The 20,804-nt window shown below is 34.5% G+C and overlaps 2 protein-coding genes across 4 annotated transcripts in view; one reads left to right on the forward strand and one right to left on the reverse strand.

Moving 5' to 3' along the window:
• LOC138696879 (electron transfer flavoprotein beta subunit lysine methyltransferase-like) overlaps positions 1-20,804 on the reverse strand; it is a 327,451-nt gene that overhangs the window by 136,456 nt on the left and 170,191 nt on the right. The gene's annotated exons all lie outside the window — the stretch shown is intronic.
• The window catches only part of nahoda, a 334,524-nt gene continuing 318,243 nt past the window's right edge, over positions 4,524-20,804 (forward strand). For 2 of the 3 annotated variants that reach the window (XM_069822333.1, XM_069822334.1), the window contains exon 1: positions 4,524-4,663. The gene's annotated coding sequence lies outside the window, so the exon portion shown is untranslated. The remainder of the gene's footprint in view (positions 4,664-20,804) is intronic. The other variant, XM_069822335.1, reaches the window with a different exon arrangement.

Raw genomic sequence — 20,804 nt, forward strand, 5'->3', positions numbered from 1 at the left:
GAATCGATATACTCTAGAAGAGCGTGTTTATTATTCGAGAGTATTGGAAGACAGACAGTTTATAAGAACAAACCACGAACCATAGACGCTTTGAAAGAAAACATCACCACAGAGATCCAGGCAATAAACGCGGACATCCTAGTGAAGCCATCCGATAATATGCTCCGGAGAATTCAGTCTTGCCTGGATGTAAATGGCGAGCACTTACAGCATCTAATATGTCACCATATTTCTCGCAGAATGAGGTAAATCGTAATTCCGGGTTCGGTAGCGAACTGTATAAACAATCCGGGTTCGGTAGCGAACTGTATAAACAATGTGAATCAAAATAATGCAACTTCTGTTCGAAGTTCACGAATTTATTATTGTAAGCTTATATCCAAGATGGGGAATTCTATGTTACCTGAAGGTATATTAGGATTATAATAAATATATTGTTGCAATTATTGTATAAAAAAGGTACACCAAACCCCATTACAGGTCAAATCGAGTCAGAGGGTGGGGTGAGGTTACTGTCAATCGGCATTAATGGTAGTAGGGATGTCAATCCTATGTGCCCGCCGCCTTTACTCCCAAGAAAAAGCCCCTGGTACTCATTTCTATTGGTGGCTAAGTAAATCTCAGGATCATAATGCGGCCGGAAAGATTAAATCAATGGAGAAAATCTATAATCCCATCGGGAATCGAACCCCCAGCCTCCTTGGCTTGCTACCGCGCGCATCCATTTTTTTTTGTGTATTATTACATAATGTTGTGTAGTCAACTGTGCGAAGACAAATCTGAACCACACACTTGAGACCAGTAAGACACCACTTGTGAGGCAAATAAGCCAGGAGATAATGGGCCACGGTGGTCAGTTCCTTCCCTCTATTATATAGTAATGAAATAAATTAAACCTATTATATGTGAGTATAATAATTTAGAAATAAGAATATATAATCATTTACTAAAACTATAAAAACAAAGCACTAAATTGCTATGTACACTTAATTGAATTGATACACTGGAGTTCTACACACATTGAACTGACCCACTGAAATTATTGTATGCACTGAATTTATCCACTCATGTTCTTTATAAGTAGACATCGGATTTTTAGGCACTAAAAATTGCAGTTTTAGGCGCCTAAAATAAGCAAAAAATTTGTAAAATTAGGCTCTATTTTAATGAAAATAGGCATTTTAGGCACATCAAGGTATCATACTTATTTCTTTCACTGAAATTTTTAGTTATACACTAAAATACGCACAAAAAAGTATGTTTAAACATTAAAAAAGAATACTATATTATATTTACAAACAGAGCTGCACAAATTTAATACATTGAAACTAATGAAATAATGATTATTGATATCAAGATTACTCATTTTAAGTTATTGAAATTCAGTTCCATGCTCAGACTTTATTATAATTATCTGCACAGTACACCACCAGAATTTTTTTCTAAATTCTCCACAGTTAACCTTTGCCTTTTGTCACTGAGAATCATTTTGAAAGCAGAAAAACTTCTTTCAACCGAAACTGATGTGAGAGGCGCAAATTTTAAATTAGGTACAATAGAAACATCAATACTTACTGGAACATTTACACTTTCCCCCGATATCACTCTTGATAGTATAGTATAGTATAGTATAGTATAGTATAGTATAGTATAGTATAGTGAAGCAAACTTTCCACTTTTTAAATGCCTTAAATTTCGCAGTGAATGCATGTATAAATTATAAAAAGTAAGAGTAAAATGCGAAACTTTACAGTGAGTTAGGCATTTTTAGGCGAATATTAACAAATTAGGCTCTAATAACCGTTTTAGGGCATTTTAGGGCACTATAAAACTCTTTGAATACCTTTCAATTTCCATGAAACACAAATATTAATAATTATTTTTACTTTTCTCCTAAAGAAATAAAATAGGCATTTGCCCTAGAATCCGATGTCTGTTTATAAGTTATACCAAATCGATCCATCTAAGTTATTCTACATTACACTAATCTTTCATGTACTAACGTACGCTGAATTTATTCACTAATATAAATGGAACTAATAAACAATCGGAAATTACTCTTGTAAAAAAATCCCCAGACGTACAGCATTTTAAAAACCAGAATAATTATTTGTTTGCTCGATTTCAAACAAAACAGTGTTCAATCGTGAGTACAATAAAGGCGTTACCTGGAATAACAACTTAACGTACATTACGTCATTTTTCCGTTTCCAGCATATATTGAATTCTTAATAACACATCTCCCTTTTTACAAAGTTATTTCCCTCCACGGATTCTGTTTCCCTCCAACAAAGAGAGCCCTCTAGAAACATTTGAATATCGTCCTGCGCAATTCCGTTTAATTATATATAAAATGTTTGAGGCTATCTAAAATTCAAGATTTTGCAGTTAACTTCTTTTACATTGTAGGTTACTTGGACAATATTTAACTTTGTAAATTAAAGCATCAGTTTGTTGTTAGTGTTTATGCAAAACAGACACTTTCAACAAATGTATCCAAGATCTAGAAAGGAAAGTGTTTCTTATTTTATTGATGGAACGACTGCAATTTGTTTTAGTATGCTAAACCATGTAAACGAGTTGCAATAAAATAATAAAAATATCTCAGTACTCAGAATGCAGTAAGTAAAATAGAAAGTATTTCGCTGAAACATTTATACGTCTTGTCGAACATCATTTCAGCAACTTTTTTCTACTACCCATATGTGGATAAAAAAAATCCTTTTAAAAGCAGGAATCGGTTTAATTTGTGAATGCCTTAACTAGGAAGAATTACTTCTGAGTCTCTCTAATTTTTCTGAAAATGTGGTTGCATATCATCATCATCATCACCATCATCATCATCGTCGTCGTCTTCACAGTCGTCGTCATCATCAAGGTAGGCCATTAAGGCCTATTCCACCTCAAAATAATTCAGAATAATATCGCAGTTTGAGTCTTTCAACATCACGACGTTTTTGCGGCGAGTATTGATGTATTTTTTGTTTACAACTTTCTATAGTTAAAAACGTTAAAAGTGTTAAAAATTTTAAAAGAAGGTACTGTACCTTTATGACAGACAGGTCCCGTTTCAACACAAGTGTAGTGTAATTTTCAGTGTCCTTCGAACTACTGTTTCTCTAACTGGTTTTGATCTCCAGCGTTTGCTTTCGTCATTGGTGAGGGTTGGAGTGTATAATTGTTTTTATAAATTCTAACTTTCAAGTTTTTGACAGCAGACTAGATGATAAAAGCTTCTCAACCGAATAATAACACGTATTTTCCATATTTATTCTGCGTTTAATTTCCTCCCGAGTGGCATTTATATTTGTTACTGTTGCTCCAAGATATTTGAATTTCTCCACCTCTTCGAAGGATAAATCTCCAATTTTTATATTCACATTTCGTACAATATTTTGGTCACGAGACATAATCATATACTTTGTCTTTTCGGGATTTACTTCCAAACCTATCGCTTTACTTTCTTCAAGTAAAATTGCCATGTTTTCCCTAATCGTTTGTGGATTTTCTCCTAATATATTCACGTCATCCGCATAGACAAGCAGCTGATGTAACCCGTTGAATTACAAACCCTGTCTGTTATCCTGGACTTTCCTAATGGCATATTCTAGAGCGAAGTTAAAAAGTAAAGGTGATAGTGCATCTCCTTGCTTTAGCCCGCAGTGAATTGGAAAAGCATCAGTTAAGAACTGCCCTATACGGACACTGAGACATTTTAATTAATCGAACTAGTTTCTTGGGAATACCAAATTCATTAAGAATGTTAGGCCTATATAAAACTTCTCTCTTAACCGAGTCATATGCCTTTTTGAAATCTATGAATAACTGATGTATTAATATAATACTGATATTAATTAATTATATTAGTATGTTCGAATTTCACTAGTTTCCAGTAATCGATTCAGAAATCTAGAACAATTTCAATTTTCAGAATTTGCACTGCCGGCAACAGCTGTTCCTGCTGCCAACATAATAATTATAAAATCACTACCAGTTCTAGTATTTCTCAGTATCGAAATTCGAAACGAAGTTGGCAAAAAAAATTCAATCTTCAAACTAGAAAATCACCATAATCCATTAGCATATGTAGTAATGAGGAAAAAAATGGTTAGGTTTCACCCTTAGGATATTAAGTAAGCTGATCCGGACTTTGTAAACCCTCTTGTTTCTTTCTTTCGTAAGGCACTGTGACTTTTATACTCGATTTTGTCACTATCTAGATTATTATTCAGAAATTTAAGAAACGCAACCGAATCGCTTCTATTTTTGGTTTTGGACAGTCCTGTGAGAGAACGTAAGAACATATTGCAATGATGAGTGTAGCCGATAGAAGGGTTGGGAACATTCTTACACTTTTCATTCTCTCTCTCCCTTCCTCTCATTCTCTCCCTCGCGCACTGAGCAGAGGAATGTCGGACCCTCGAGGCGATGTTCCAGCAGGATAACAGGTGTGCTCAACTTCTCTCCGTGTCTACTGCGCATGCGTACAAGTTCTCCCAAGACACCGAGAGTCCACTTTGGCGCCAGTCTTGTATGGAGTGTTGTGGTGAGGTGTTGGTGTGATAGTGGCTGTAGTGTTTCCGTAACCGAGAAATAGTGTTATAATTGTGAAGCAATCACTGAAGGATATTAACAAGAAAGGGGAGAAGCTACAAACCTTCAGGTAAGCCAACAACTTTGTATTGTCATTGTTTTCTAGCGGTGCAAATCGAAACACGAGTGCCAGATGTGCTATTCTTCGCGAAGGAGATTGTGTACCTGCGCGGCTGAGGTTATGTCGGCGAGAAGACAGACGTCAGACCGCATGGGTGACGTTTCTAAAGCCGGGAAAGATATGTTTTGTGCTCAGTAATTTGTGTGGAAGCGTATTTATGGCAGATATTTAGATATTTGGATAATTTTACTTACATTGTAGGTGAATAATATTGTATGTTTAATTTGTAACTGAAATTTATAGACAAGACAGTATGGTGATCTTATGTTTTAGAGGTGTAAATTGTGGGAGGTGTTTTGATATGCACAAAATCACCTTAATACGTGAGAAATCACCCAGAAGAATTAAATGTGGCAAAAAGCAATAGAAATACTTTTCGCATAGCCTAATTCTAATACTTACACTCTAGATGTGTCACTTCTGAGTAACTTTGTATTACGTAAAAAATGGCTTCAATGCAACGGAAATTACTGAGAAAAATAAAAATAGGCAAAAAAAATAAGGCATAAATGTTCTTAATATAATTGTAACGGTTATTTTAGTGGTGTGAATTCTAAGAGACGTTTTGGTAGGATATTTTTCAGAACACGGATTCCTTCCTTTCCCTCTTACTTCAAAATTCCAACCTTGTGCACACAAAATAAATTATTGGCACTGAAAAGTGCCTTTTCGTAAGTAGAATGATGCGCATTCGACAACCGCAGACAAATCTGCTCCTTTTAGTATTTTAAGATATAATTGTCAGTGAGGAATCCGTATACTGAACTTTACCCTTTTCGTGACGATGAAGTTTAACATTTAAGGCATTATACTTAAGTGAGCCACGGCAATATTTTCATGAAATACGATTTTTTCCTGGACCAAGAATACAATGCAAATGGAGTAAAATGGGTGTTTTTCCCTGGAAAAGATTAATGAAAATGGAGTATTTCCCTATAATATTTGTACTGAAACGGTTATTTTTATTATTTTGGTCCGCGATAAAATACTTTTCACTCCATTTGTATTGTTTTTTTTTTATCCAGGGAAAATACTTGTTTTTATAAAATTCACAGGCATTATTTTGGTCCGCGATAAAATACTAATTTTTACTCCATTTGTATTGGTTTTTCTTTATCCAGGGAAAATATTCGTATTTTACAAAATTCACAGCCATAAGTGACAAACATGTCTCACCGAAGGATAGCGATTATTTTAGCGAAGTCACTAAAAATACTGTTTGCTTACATGATAAGTAAATGTGTAATATTAAATAAAATAATTCATTTGAAAACAGTAAACAATGCTCTTTATTTAGTCTTGGATTCATAGTTTTCAATTGCTTCTTTTGTCTTCTGTACGTCTCCGGTGAAGTTGTTACATATTGTAATACAAGAATGCGCTTTACGAAATACAGAAATATGAAACAGCTGCATCAGCGTCTTTATGAATTATGCTATGATTTCATAATAAATTATGATTTCCCATGATGATTTTGTGCGTGTTTTTTTAGTAGTTAGGGTAGAGTAGCATAAATCGCACCGCTTCCTAAATGGCACCACTGCTAGTTTAAAACAAGTTACTGTAGTAATGTAGCATCTAGTGGTATTGTTACAATCTACCATATGAACTTCCACCACAGTCTACTATATACAGTCGCGAAGCTTGAGGTGTTTTTTTGCAAATCTCGTGATAAAGCGCTCCAAGCGGTTAGCAACTAGAAACAATAGACTGTCCATGGTCGACTTTGGACTGTGTCGTATTTCTATCGAGTGCTAGCTCGTTGCGTATTTCACATTGATGCTTGTGAAATGTTCGTTATTGGTTATAATGAAAATGTTAATGGCTAAAATATAATAATTGGAATAATAATATGGGACAAGGAGGAGACGTTTGTAGTGCTATAAATTGTAGCAACAGTAAGAGAAAGAGGCCAGAGTTATCCTTTTTCCGATTTCCGAAAGATTCAGAAAGGTTCCTGGGTTTCCACAAGAATGCTGTGCAGAAACAAAACTGTTAATTTGAAGTTCTTTGTGACTGTTAGAATACATTATATCCTTAAATTTCACAATGAAATGTTTCAGTCTAACCGAAAGGACATTAGATACCGGTTAAAGTTGTCACTTAGGCTGCTAAATTTCCAGAGAAATAAAGGTTAGGTCTACTTTTGTTTTTCAGAGGATATATTTTTAATTGTAGCTGTTAATTTTGTTATTATTTTTATGTGTTATTTTACTAAAGATGTAGAAAAATTAAGTTTGTTTTAACGAACTTTATTGATCACGTTTTATTTTCAATTCTGGTGGGATTATTATTGCTTAGGCCTACTTTTTTCTTCAAAGGATATGTTTTTTTAATTATAGCTGTTAATTTTGTTGTTATTTTTATTTATCGCTTTACTAGAGACGTAGAAAAAGTCTGTTACAATAAAATTTATTGATCACGTTTTATTTCCAATTCTGGTGTGATTATTATTGCTTAACCTCATCCAACTTTGTTAACTACGTAAGCCTACGCTACAAGTACCGGTACACGTAAGTTACTCCATTAATTCATATTTCCATTATTATTGTTGTAAAGAGAAATGCAAATTAATATTTATAGGTTTCATAGTTAATTATCGCTATAATCTTGAATGAGTGAAGCTATTATAGCAAATTTCAGTTCGTTTTGCACAAACAAAAATTATATTAACTTATTTCTTGCAGGTATCTTCGAGTTTATGGCGGAATTTAATATACTTCATTAAAATAATAAATTAACTTTATGCATTTAATATTTCAATAATGGAAGGAAGGTGTTAATTTTTCCAAAAGAACACGACAACGAAAGTGTAACATATTTTGTCGGCTGCTAGGAGAGAGATCTGCGATGATGAGGCGATAGTAGCGATCCTAGTGGTGGGCAACTACCCATTTTTGCATTTTTACTACATATTGAGCTTCGCGACTGTATATAGTAGACTGTGCTTCCACCATGTCACTTGATTTCTGCCACTTCTTTGTGCTAGCAACGTGGTGATAGAGTATTTAATATAATCGCTCAGGTGGATGTAAATTTAGCTAACATTTTGTAACTAAATAACGGATTTGTATGCAAAGGAATCCATAATCTTAAGATGTTATTGGTTAAAAGAAATATTAAAGAACATTTAACTTAGTACGATTTTCGAACATGTGGTGATTATAGGCTAGAATGAAGGAAATAATAACATATGACGTAGTTTCTTAATTCGCACCGGTGCGATATGAGCAACTGTAGCAATTCTAGCCATACAAAAGAAAGCCCAAAAATTTTAACTGAACGAGGAATGCATCAGGCGGGTGCAATATCAAGTGGTGAAAAGGGCGTTAATACAACCAATGTGTGTTGTACAAGCGCATCCAGATATTTTGTGCCACCTATGAAAAATTTTAAACGTCAAATACATTATCAGCTGGTGTTCTTCCAGGATCGTTATTTGTTTGCTCTGATTCAGGTTACATCAACAGTGAACTATTTGTCGAATAGCTCAAACATTTTATTTGCCACTCAAACCTGCCATAGAAAAAAGTGCTGCTTCTGTATGTCCACCTATACGAACCATTCCAAAAATTTAGAAGCTAGATTATCTCGGGAAAATGATGTGTTCCTATTTCAGTTTCCTCGTCATAATACTCAGAAGCCCAGCCTTTAGATGTTTCTATCTTCAAACCTTTCAGACAGCTAAATCATGAAGCAGTTCTTAGGTGGCTTCGAGATAATCGTGGAGAAAATGTGACGCAGTTTACAGTTTGAACTGCCTGGAGAAGCACATGGCAAATGTGTAGCAATAAAGAACGCATTCAGGAAGTTTAAATGTTAGGTAATTTATGCTCTATTTTTTAAATTTCATTTGAAGATGCGTTACTCTCTTTCATTAATTTCAATAAACTTGTAATTTGCATTTATTACATTATTCATATTAAATACTGTTCAATATGTTTAATATTAAAAGCTTTCCTTCATCATGTTCCCTGCAGTTAAAGAGGTGCGATTTAAGAAACCGCAGGTGCTATTTAAGAAACTAGTTGCCTAAATGGCACCACTGATAAGTGTTTCGAAAATGTCATTCTACTTCAAAAATATTAAATCAAAGTTAAGGATTCTTTTTTACATTAAAGGTAAATGTTCTGGGAATGTATTTCTTTAAAGGAATGCAGAAAATAAAAATTGTATTGTTCAATAAAAATTGTAAATGCTAAAGTGGTGCGATATACGGAACCTTACCCTACTTTGTCTTATAGGCTATAATACAGATGAGAAAAATGGATCTACGTCGCACATTGGAAATAAGAACTAAAATGTCTCCAAGAATATGCGGCCTACCCCTAAATCGCAAATGATTGTCAGAAACCAGTTAAATAATGATTCTAAGGTTTGAGGGAACATTCAAAATGGAGAGCTAAAACGTGTTTAAATTACGATGTTTTACCGTTCAAGTTTATATTTCTAAATTTTAATTCCTTGTAGGACTTTGTGTTTAATGAAATTTGTACTGTTAGTAGTAGTAGTAAACTGCTCCCCCCATTGAGGGTGGCCCTTACGGACTCAGTATATCCTCAAAAAATTATTATACATATGTAAACATAGATATTAAATTTTAAAGAAGGGAAACAAAGAAAATGGTGCGAAAAATTACAATTTCTATTAATGTGGCACCATATGATTAATTAGGATTTGGCAGGATTTTTTTAACACAATTATCACAATGTCATCCCTCAGAGATGTTGGCAGAGCAAACTGCCGTCGAAATTCTTCGAAAAAAGCTGGTGTAGTCCCTCGAGCACCTATGAGCAAGCCGAATATCTCAACGTGAATTAAGGCATATTTCAGCTTGAAATAGTTGACTGTAGGCTCATAGATCGACTTCTTCTCAAGGTGGACCTCGGCTGACTGATGACATTCTACTTCAAAACGTATCGTGGGGTCCACAATGATGCCCTGTTTAGTGTCAGCATTGTACGCTAAAATATCTACTCGTCTCGTTGACCCATTTTCAGCTAGACAGGAGATTTCTTCTTCTACTATCCAGCCCTTATTTCTTAATGCGGCAGCAATTTTGGGTCTTACAAGATGATGTCTAGAGTTCCTCAAGAGCAATCCCTGTTCACAGAATCCCAAGACGTGTGCTAAAGTTTCAATCTCCGGGCAGCCATGTCTGCACCGGGTACCGTCGAGAGATCTGCCGGGAACGGAACGAACAGCTGCTAAATTTGCTGTCATTTTCAGGCTAGGTATCCATTCACTAGTCGAAAGTCCTTTCTTGTTTGCAATCCAACTGTTGGCGGCTGTTACTTCGCTATACATCTCAACACCGGGAACCATTTATTGACAGATTTGTCAGTAACCAGTTAATTTATAGCACTCAGGCTGAATAAACATGCAATATGAAATTAATGTGTTCTTTTGGTCTATATTTCTCAATTTAAATTCGTGGTACACAATTTCATTTTAAAGATACCTGTATTTATCACATGTACCGTTAAAGTATGTAAGTTAAAGTTTTTTTTTATCAGTAATGAATTAAATAATAATTTGGAGATTGAAGAAATGTTTAAATCTTGCAGTTTGGAAGTTTTTTCTAGTACAATTCGTGGTACAACATTGTTTCATTTATACTTATTACACGAACTGTTAAAGAAACTGTTTGTAAACAGATCTAAGTTAAAGGCTGTCACTAACCATTTAATATTTTAAATGAAAAGAAACGTGCAAAATAAAAATGGATATGCATTTTGGGATGTTTTACTACCTACCCTAATACACATTTCTCAATTTCAATTCGCAGTACAAAGTTGCGTTTTTAGTCATTAATATCTGAGGAGAAAAATTCTCTCCGGCGCCGGGGATCGAACCCGGGTCCTTGGTTCTACGTACCAAGCGCTCTGACCACTGAGCTACGCCGAATTCAATTCACAGCACCGGATCGAACCTTCCTCCTTCAGTGTGGATTGGAGTCGGAGCCGGAGCGAATTTTTCTCCTCAAATATTAATTGTCAACATTACAGAGACTATTCTGTGGGACAAATTAATAAATCCATAATATGTGTTTTTAGTATATATTTTTATTGTTATGTCGAAAAGTAACATCTGCAACAAATGTCATTGTATTGTGTCCACTATATTTCACTATTGCTAACTCTACAAATAAAAGCGTGCCGGATTTTGTCTGTATTTGGGAATATCCAACCTCACATGATAGATACTGTTCAACACAACGCATAATATTAAAGATAAAAGGTTTTCAAAGTGAACTGAAACTAAAAAAAAAAAGTTTTTATGTACACAGATACCTGATTCAATTGTTAATAATTGCATGATAGAAGCTCTTTCCAAGATTTGAGCGCTACTGTCTCGATAATTCCAAGCGGGCGCCATACAGCCAATCAACCAGCTCATTGACACTCGACTGACCTATAAGAATCGGATTATACTGACTGTTACACTTCTACTACGTCATACTACTTTTGACCAATGAAACGGTACGAAAGGACGTCTATCAACCAATCATGGCTCCTTAACGCACAATTTTATCACTTCCCTAGTATTTGTTTGTTTTTATCACTTCCATAGCATTTGTTTCTTTGTCAATATTTAAAACTGCAATTTCTTTACGGTACTATAAAACATGCTTTGCGATCGTCATTTGTTTCCCGCCTAGATAGTCGACTGGTATAGATAGGTGGCTCCGTTCAAACGTTGGTGAAGGTAACATTAGTGAAATAGAATTTTAGAAAGTCAATTAATATCTACAGTATATTATTGTATCAGAGTACTTTATTTCTTCTAATCTTTATACTTTTTTTCTGTTTTTATCACCTCTCTACCATTTGTTTCTTTGTTTGCCAAAATTTAAACTACAAATTCTTTATGGTACTATGAAACATACTTTGCAATCGTCATTTGTTTACCTCATAGGCAGTCAACTGGAAATGGCGACTCCGTTCAAACGTTTTGGTGAAGCTAACATTAGTGAAATAGAATTTTAGTAAATCAATTAATGTTTTATTTTATTAGAGTAATTTATTTCTTCTAATCTTTATATACTTTCTTCTAATCGTGTAATAGTCGATTAAATCCCACTCGAGTTTTGATTTTCTCTAGATAAATCAAAATCTCTAGTGAGATTATTGTTGATAGCATGGTGATTTAAAATTAATAATAACCGATAACTTTTTTCTCTTACGTTCATTTGTTTATCCTACTTTTATTCTTTTTACCATCATCTCTGCTTCGATAGTAAGACTATACTCATGCATATTCCTGTTCAAGAAAATATCAGCAATCAAACGCTAACATATAACTCTCAACATGGAAGAGTTATTAATTACAATCAATTGTACCATTTTTTTTTTTTTACAAATAAGAGTTGATGAAAAAAGAGTTAATGAAATTATTAGGTCTATAACCCTAAGTTTATTGTTAAAAACCTATACTCATGCATATGTGTATAACCTCAAATGTTTAGTTTTCTTCTATAATTCATTTGTTTTATTCCTATCATCTCTGGTTCATTCAATTACGGTGGAGAAAACATGCATTCTGCTATTGATTAATGGCGGTTCATTATGTTGCTATGACCTGAAATGTTCAGTTGCTTTTAAATAAATTAAATTTCAGATATCCTCATTGTTCTCCTTGCAATAAAGGTAATAACATGTTTTGCGAAGATGAAAGAGTTAAATCACTGCCATGAACATGAACATTATGATTATGTTATAAAAATTCCAATCAAAATGGCATCTTTCTCGCATCGGAATTATCTCACTAAATACTAGTACAATTCGTGCTTGATATTTTCTCTGTGGTAATTTAATTGAGCTTCTAAACTCATGTATATTGTTATAAGATATATATATTTTTTTCGAGCTTCGGTCTCTAAAATAAATATCAAAACAACATACATTCGTTAAGCTCAATCAAATTATCGAGAAACTATCAGCAGTCGTTGTATTATAGAAGTTAATATAAAGTGCATGTAATTCCGAAACTTGGAAGAAATATCTCAACACTCGCGAACTATTTCAACTCAACCACCAAGAAAGCTTGGAACTCATATTATAAGAGAGCTAAATTAAAATGTTTTTAGAGTTTTATAAATACATAATTATTTTCTTTAAATGCAATAATATAATATTTACCAATGGTTTGATTCAAACAAAACACACAAAGAATATTATGCTGTCGGTTTCTTAGAGTCTTGAGTGGGATTTCTCGAGGCAAAGCAGTTTTAAATAGTTCTTCTCTTATGAATATAGCGAGGTCGTGTATGTATATTTACCTCCCATCATCATAAACATTACGATTCTATGCATAGTCATCAGTGTCAGCTTTGCATTGCCTTTTAGGTCATCCAAGGCTGGCAATTCTCTTGAAGGTTAAGTTACAACACTATTTAAATCTTCTCCGAGTCTTAAGTTATTTTAATATTGGATTCATGTCTCTTTGTCTTGAATTGACTTAAGTTAAGTCGGCTTAAGATACACAAAGCATTATAACATAATTTTTTACAGAAACGGTTAAAAACTTCAAAGTTTAAGAATTTCTAAAGGTTGTTGTTTGCTTTGTACCATGAAATCATCTAAAGGAATAATTGCAATTCTTTATGAACTTGGGCCACTTTTACTTCCAATTGTTATCTTGGTCACTGAACGTTAGAGAAGAGAGATCATTTTCTGAAACGGTTGAAAATCTGCAGAAAAAAATTGTTTAATATTAGCGTACCGTGAAGGCAAGGAAAGTGAAGGGTGCAATTAGTCAAGTCGGATGTCTAAGTCAGTCTTTCAAAGAAAGAAGAGCGTTCGTCTTATGTTGGACTGATGAGGAAAGCTTTTGTTTTAATGATAAGGAAAGGTAAATTGAGGAAGATACATTAATAAAGAGGTGACTCACGACTATAAAATCAGATGCAATCAGGATGTGATGATTCATAAAGATAAACGCAGAATACTGTTTCGCAAGCATTTCTAAAAGTATTTCTGGAATTCTTCTTGAAGATTTAAGTCACATTCCTTTGCTTTTCTTTTATAATAACAAGATATAGAGTCCACCGCTGTGGAGTAACATTTAGCATGTTTGACCGTGAAACCAGCGGGCCCGGGTTCAAAACCTCGTTGGGACAAGTTAAGAACAAATGCTGAGTAACTTTCGGCGCTGGACCCTGGACTCATTTCACTTTCATCTCATTCAGACGCTAGATAACCATACTGTTGATAAAGCGTCTTAAAATAACCAATTAAAAAAAAGACATAGTGAATGACAGTCAACTCCCATTATAATAATAAACTGGGAGCGACAACCCACGAAGGACCAAGGCCAACTGACAGACTGTGGCCTCACGTCCACATGCATCAGCAGAGGTGAACGATTACTCAACCAGTACAGGGTTGTCGTTTGATAAGCATAATGATCCCCCCGGTCGTTATAACTGGTTTTCTAAACCGGATTTCGCTGCCTAGTCTAGCTTCTCGAATTCATCAAGATGCTAGATGGGATCGGCCTCATACACTGAAAAAAAAAAATTCTTCACGCATCAAGAATCGAACCAGCGCTCATTTCGTAACATGAATCTAGGCCCGTCAACTTAGACCAGACGCTAAGAGGCGGGCCCAACTGGCTAAGGCCGACCAACAAACGCTGGTCTCACGTCTACATGCCTCAGCAGAGGTGAACGATCATCTAATGAGTATGGGGCTGTCGTGTGGTTAGCACGGTGATCCCCTCAGTAGTTATAGCTGGTTCGGGGAACCGAATTTCCATGGCAAGTTCTTGCTTCCTCTTAACTTTCATATTGTCCCAACGTTTTTTAATTTCATCTGCATTCCTCTGAAACAAACCCGTTAAAATTAAAAAATGACGCACTCACCCTACTTTCTAAACTAATTAAATGTATTTTCATAACATCTTTACTGATAATTATTTATGAAATTATGTAGACTAACCTTTTTGTATGTTGAGCATGATTATTGAATTAATCTGTTATTTCTTGACATATCCTTTTCTTTGACGCCACAGAAAAAATGCCAGATTTTTTTATTTTTCACTATTTCTTTGTATTTCAATACTAACTCTTTAATAAATATATTATCTTCAGCAGTAAAGAGAACTATTTTTTTCGTATCTACCATCGTATGCAGCTCTAAACAATAGTACCTACCACAGTCTAGTATATAAAGTCACGAAGCTTGAGGTGATGAGAGTACCAGGAACAATAGACTGTGCCGGTACTATTTCACATTGTCTGTGATGAGGCGATAGTAGCGATTCTAGTGGTTAGCAACTATCTGTGGATGCATATCCCCTACGTATTGAGGTTCGTTACTGTATGTATTAGACTGTGGTACCTACAACTATATTTCATAACAAACCACCGCCTTCTGGAAACGTACGCATGTATTTTGAAATATGTTACCAGAAGTTTGAGTAAGAAATAATCACAAAATAAATAAAACATGTAAACAAAGTTAACTATTTTTTTTCCACATATTGCTTTTGCATCAGTGTACTTAGCAAAGTATAAGATAAATAAAGTATAAGGAACGTCTATGAATACGGCCTACAATATTTTTAAATTATACCTTGTAGGCCTAATTTTTTAATATCTGAAACAACATATTTTTTCGGTATGCAATACTTCATTTGTTCTATACAGAGGCACTGTGGTTATGGTTATTGTGGTAACAATTTAGCTGTTGATATCTTGATGGAGAAATATATTTTTTTTAACGAAACTAATCCAAACCGGCGATCTACTTCTCAGGTAGAATAAAAGCAAAATTTAGGGAACATGGGCACGACACCAAATCCTATCACTAGGATCTCAATTCTCTCATTTTCTGTTAACATAATTTTTTATGTTGATTTCATCAATAGAATTGCTTTCATGACATATGGCTAACAAAATGTATCAAGAATTAAATTGCTACCATAGCAACCATAAAACAAATGTATTGCATAGCGATACAATAGTAATATGCTTTACAAGAGCGAAATTTTCATGTTCGAGGAAAAGTTTGAAAAAGCGAAACGTAGTTGAGCTTTTTTTAATTTCCGAGAATTGAAAGAAAACATACCGCTCGTGTATCGTACATTATTTTGTGCGAAGATCGTTTATTACATACCTGAAAGAGGAATTTCTGATTAGTTGCAATGAAATCTCCATCTTGGTTTCTGTTCAATGACGGCAAATTTGCAAAACAAAAATATCTATCTTCAACATTGTTGCTTTAAAATGTTTTCTGTGTTTACTATACTCCAGCAGGCCGTGATATACGTCTGTCTTCCCCCCCCCCCCCAGTCTATAGATGCGAACTTAAAACAAACGGTAAGGTTATGTAATGATTTATTTTTCATTTTAATATTTTAACAATATTATTTATATAACATATTGCAGTAATAACATCAGCGTCTGGAATGTTGTTGATTTTTTCACGGCTTCCTTAATGTTACTTGCATCACGAATGCAGTAACTTTAGTGGAGTTGTAGAGTTTACTTAATTTTTGCAAATATTTAAAAACAATAATTAACAGTGCAATTTAGGTGAAACTGCAGTGATAAGTTTCCAATTTATAGACTAATTATTACTATATTGAACGTCTGTAAAAATAATATGTTAAAAGCCCAAAGCAGTAAAATCAATATGTCACTTAAGCGGTAAGAAAAGGGAAATTGTTATGTGTGTTTGGTTGGGAATACTGAATGTGGAATTTTAGACTTTCCGCGGATTGGTTTTGTGCGGAAACCAAGCAAATACGCACGATCTCGCACAAAAATAATTATGCTCTTTCAGATTATGTTAAAACATGTACTATAGAGTGTCACTTAAAAACGCTTGCGGTGACGTCATAACTCGCACAACAATTCTTTTGTTTCCATATAGGCCTACTCGTAATATTCCTTCCTAAATATAAAGTTTGACGAGTCTCAGATTTTTGTTCAAAATTCTTTCATTAAATTTTAATTTAATTGCATTTACGCATTGCTTTTTGAAAAGCCACTCAATCAATTGGACCTAAAAATCCCCTGTCCTTTTTATTTACATTTTTTTTTTTTAATTTTGCGTAATATCATAATTTTCTTTCCCCCCCCCCCCCTCAAGTATGGCTGGTAATCCTCTGCTGAAATTTAAAATTATTCGCTATTGAGAAAAACATTCGGAATAATAACAGCCGGAAGGTTAGTACTATAGGTACATTTTGTGTATTTACATTATGAGAAAGCCGAGTGCTCATGTTTGTATTTGCTGTGCGGGTCTTGACAATCAGTAGCACATTGAGCTTCTCTGCCCAGCGGTGCCCCACAGTGCAGGTGTATTTCTTACACGGTGCTTGGTCACCGGGGAGAGCGTACTGATAATTCAAGTGTAAATATACATCATAAAACAAACTCGCAGTTGCGAGATTCTTTTCAGCGTTTCGAAGGCGTCTCGCTTTCACGTTGCTGTTTATGTAAATCTGCGCGCCAACTCTCTATCTCGTACCGAGGCCCAATTATGGTGATCATGCGTGGTGGGGTGGAGCCCCGTTCGGCTTTTACTACAATTCCGACGTCTCACCCTGTTATTCACTTTAAACTGTAATGCTAGCGGTGAAATATTTCAAATAGCTCAGGAGAAAATGCTGTACACGACTGAAGTTCCACACCGAAAATAAATTTTGTGCGAGATCGTGCGTATTTGCTTGTTTTCCGCACAGGACCAATACGCGGTAAGTGTGAAATACCACATTCAGTATTCCCAACATAACACACATAACAATTTCCCTCTTCTTACCGCTTAAGCGCGACATTCATTTTACTGCTTTAGGCTTTTAACATATTATTTATAGAGACGTTTAACATAGTAATAATTATAAATTGGAAACTTACCACTGCAATTTCACCTAAATTGCACTGTTAATTATTGTTTTTAAATATTTGCAAAAGTTAAGTAAAGTCTACTACTCCACGAAACTTATTGCATTTCTGATACAAGTAACATTAAGGAAGCCGTGAAAAAATCAACAAGATTCCAGATGCCGATGTTATTACTGCAATATGTTATATAAATAATATTGTTAAAATATTAAAATGAAAAATAAATAATTACATAACCTTACCGTTTGTTTTAAGTTCGCATTTATAGACTGGGAGAAAAAAGACAGACGTATATCACGGCCTGCTGGAGTATAGTAAACACAGAAAACATTTTATAGCAACAATGTTGAAGATAGATATATTTGTTTTCCAAAGTTGCCCTCATTGAACAGAAACCAAGATGGAGATTTCATTGCAACTAATTAGAAATTCGTCTTTCAGGTATGTAATAAACGATCTTCGCACAAAATAATGTACGATACACGAGCGGTATGTTTGTTTTCATGTTCTCGGAAATTAAAAAAGCTCAACTACGTTTCGCTTTTTCAATCTTTTCCTCGAACATGAAAACGTCAACGTACCGCTCTTGTAACGCATATTACTGTTCCAATGGACGGACAAACATGTGTTTCTGAGAATGTTAACGAACAAATTATTTAGTTGTGGCTCGATTGTAGTGATGGGAAAATTCCTGGGAACATTGTCATTGGGATTATTTACAGGAATATTCCCCGGATAATTTTCTCACCAAAATGAAAAGATTGTTAAAATTAAGTGGTATTATTGAAATCATACTGAGAATTTTGTTAGCTACAGACGTTTCTCAGATTATGTAAAACACAGGACACCATTAAGGAAATATTCACTTAACTTTCTCATTATTAATTGAAGACCTACCCGGAAAAGGATGCACGAATAATTTGAAATTAATTAAATATGTGACAGGTGGAAATAGTAATATGCGTTACAAGAGCGGTATGTTGAACTTTCATGTCCGAGGAAAAATTTGAAAAAGAGAAACGTAGTTGAGCTTTTTTAATTTCCGAGAATTGAAAGAAAACATACCGCTCGTGTATCGTACATTATTTTGTGCGAAGGTCGTTTATTACATACCTGAAAGAGGAATTTCTAATTAGTTGCAATGAAATCTCCTTCTTGGTTTCTGTTCAATGACGGCAAATTTGCAAAACAAAAATATCTATCTTCAACATTGTTGTTTTAAAATGTTTTCTGTGTTTACTATACTCCAGCAGGCCGTGATATACGTCTGTCTTTTTTTCCCCCCAGTTTATGATGAGTCTGGAATCTTGTTGATTTTTTCACGGCTTCCTTAATGTTACTTGCATCACGAATGCAGTAACTTTAGTGGAGTTGTAGAGTTTACTTAATTTTTGCAAATATTTAAAAACAATAACTAACAGTGCAATTTAGGTGAAATTGCAGTGGTAAGTTTCCAATTGATAATTATTGCTATATTGAACGTCTCTAAAAATAATATGTTAAAAGCCTAAAGCAGTAAAATCAATACGTCACTTAAGCGGTAAGAAGGGGGAAATTGTTATGTGTGTTAGGTTGGGAATACTGAATGTGGAATTTTAGACTTTCCGCGCATTGGTTTTGTGCGGAAACCAAGCAAATACGCACGATCTCGCACAAAAGTTATTTTGAAGCATTCATTTATAACAATTCAATAGCTGAATGAACTTGTATCCTTGATTAGTCAAATGGCTCTGCTATAAATATAGGTCTAACGAAATACGCCACTGAAATTATTTTCCTTTCTCCTGAAATCTGTATTTATATTGTTGGTTATATCCTTATTCTGGAGAGGTGTTCAATTGTTTAACAACTTAACAAAAATGTTCTTTTCTCAAGATTAGCAATTTTATTTCTACTTCAGGTTGAACTTAAAATACGCGGAGTAATACATAAAATAATATAGAGATCATTCTAAAAGATCTCTCAACAATAATAAACATGTTCAATATAATATATTATTACGATGTACCGAAGTACATACGATATTTCCGTGCAGAAATTCTGCGTCATCATATGATGAAAGATGAATGGAACAGACACCGACACCGGGATTTGAACCCGGGTTTTCAGCTCTACGTACTGACGCTCTATTCACTAAGCCACACCGAATTCCCGATGTCGGATTGAATCCTCTCCGGCGCTTACTCCGTCGGATCTCGGCCACTTAGTCACTCATAACGAGTGCATCTCCGCACATATGTGGACATTGTGCCACTGTCATACATCTATGACGCAGTGCATGAGGGTAGGCCACTAGAGGGAACCCAAGATGTGAGACTTAAACTGAGAGGATTCAATCCGACATCGGGATGGAAATCCGGTGTGGTTTAGTGGATAGAGATTCAGCACGTAGAGCTGAAAACCCGGGTTCAAATCCCGGTGCTGGAGAGAATTTTTCTCCGTTCCACTCATCTTTCATCATATGTTCAGTACACGTTCAAATTATGATGGATGGTTCATATTACAGAAGCAAATCTTGAGGTAGTTTTGGTCGAAGAAGAGAACTAGATTTTTTGCCAGTAACTTCATGAAGAAATCCACAGAATTGTTTCACTAAGCAGAATATGTATTCAGAAACAGGTTGAACCCCTAATTCTTCACGTAGCTGATTATTTCTAATAAACCAAGGGGCGTTTACAGCGAAAAAATGTGCTGTTCTGATGATAAATACTACTACTACTACTACTACTACTGCTAATAATAATAATAATAATAATAATAATAATAATAATAATAATAATGAATTTTCAACAGTTCAAAAATCTCTTGTTGGAACGCGGAAATAATTTATTATATTTGTCTTTGTTGTTCATTTTAACAGTTATATTAATATATTACAAAACTTCCTTCAAATTAAACGTTAAAGTGTTAAAAAATGTTAAAAAGGTAATATACCTTAATGACAGACGGGCCTATTTCAACACCTTTCGAGACACAGATGATGACACCAAACCGGTATTGAAACGAGCCCGTCTATCATTAAGGTATATTACCTCTTTGACATTTTTTTAAACACTTCTAACGTTTAATTTCAAGAAAGTTTTATAAAATAATTATGTGATTGTAGTCAATACTCACTACATTCTAAGTTTCCCTTGAGTTGTAACTTGTAACATTTGCTAAAGCAAAGAACATTAAGATATTTATAGAAGTAATAACTAAAGAATACACACTTGCACGAACAAATTATATCGATCA

Source organism: Periplaneta americana, chromosome 3, assembly GCF_040183065.1.
Source record: "Periplaneta americana isolate PAMFEO1 chromosome 3, P.americana_PAMFEO1_priV1, whole genome shotgun sequence".
Taxonomy (NCBI): domain Eukaryota; kingdom Metazoa; phylum Arthropoda; class Insecta; order Blattodea; family Blattidae; genus Periplaneta; species Periplaneta americana.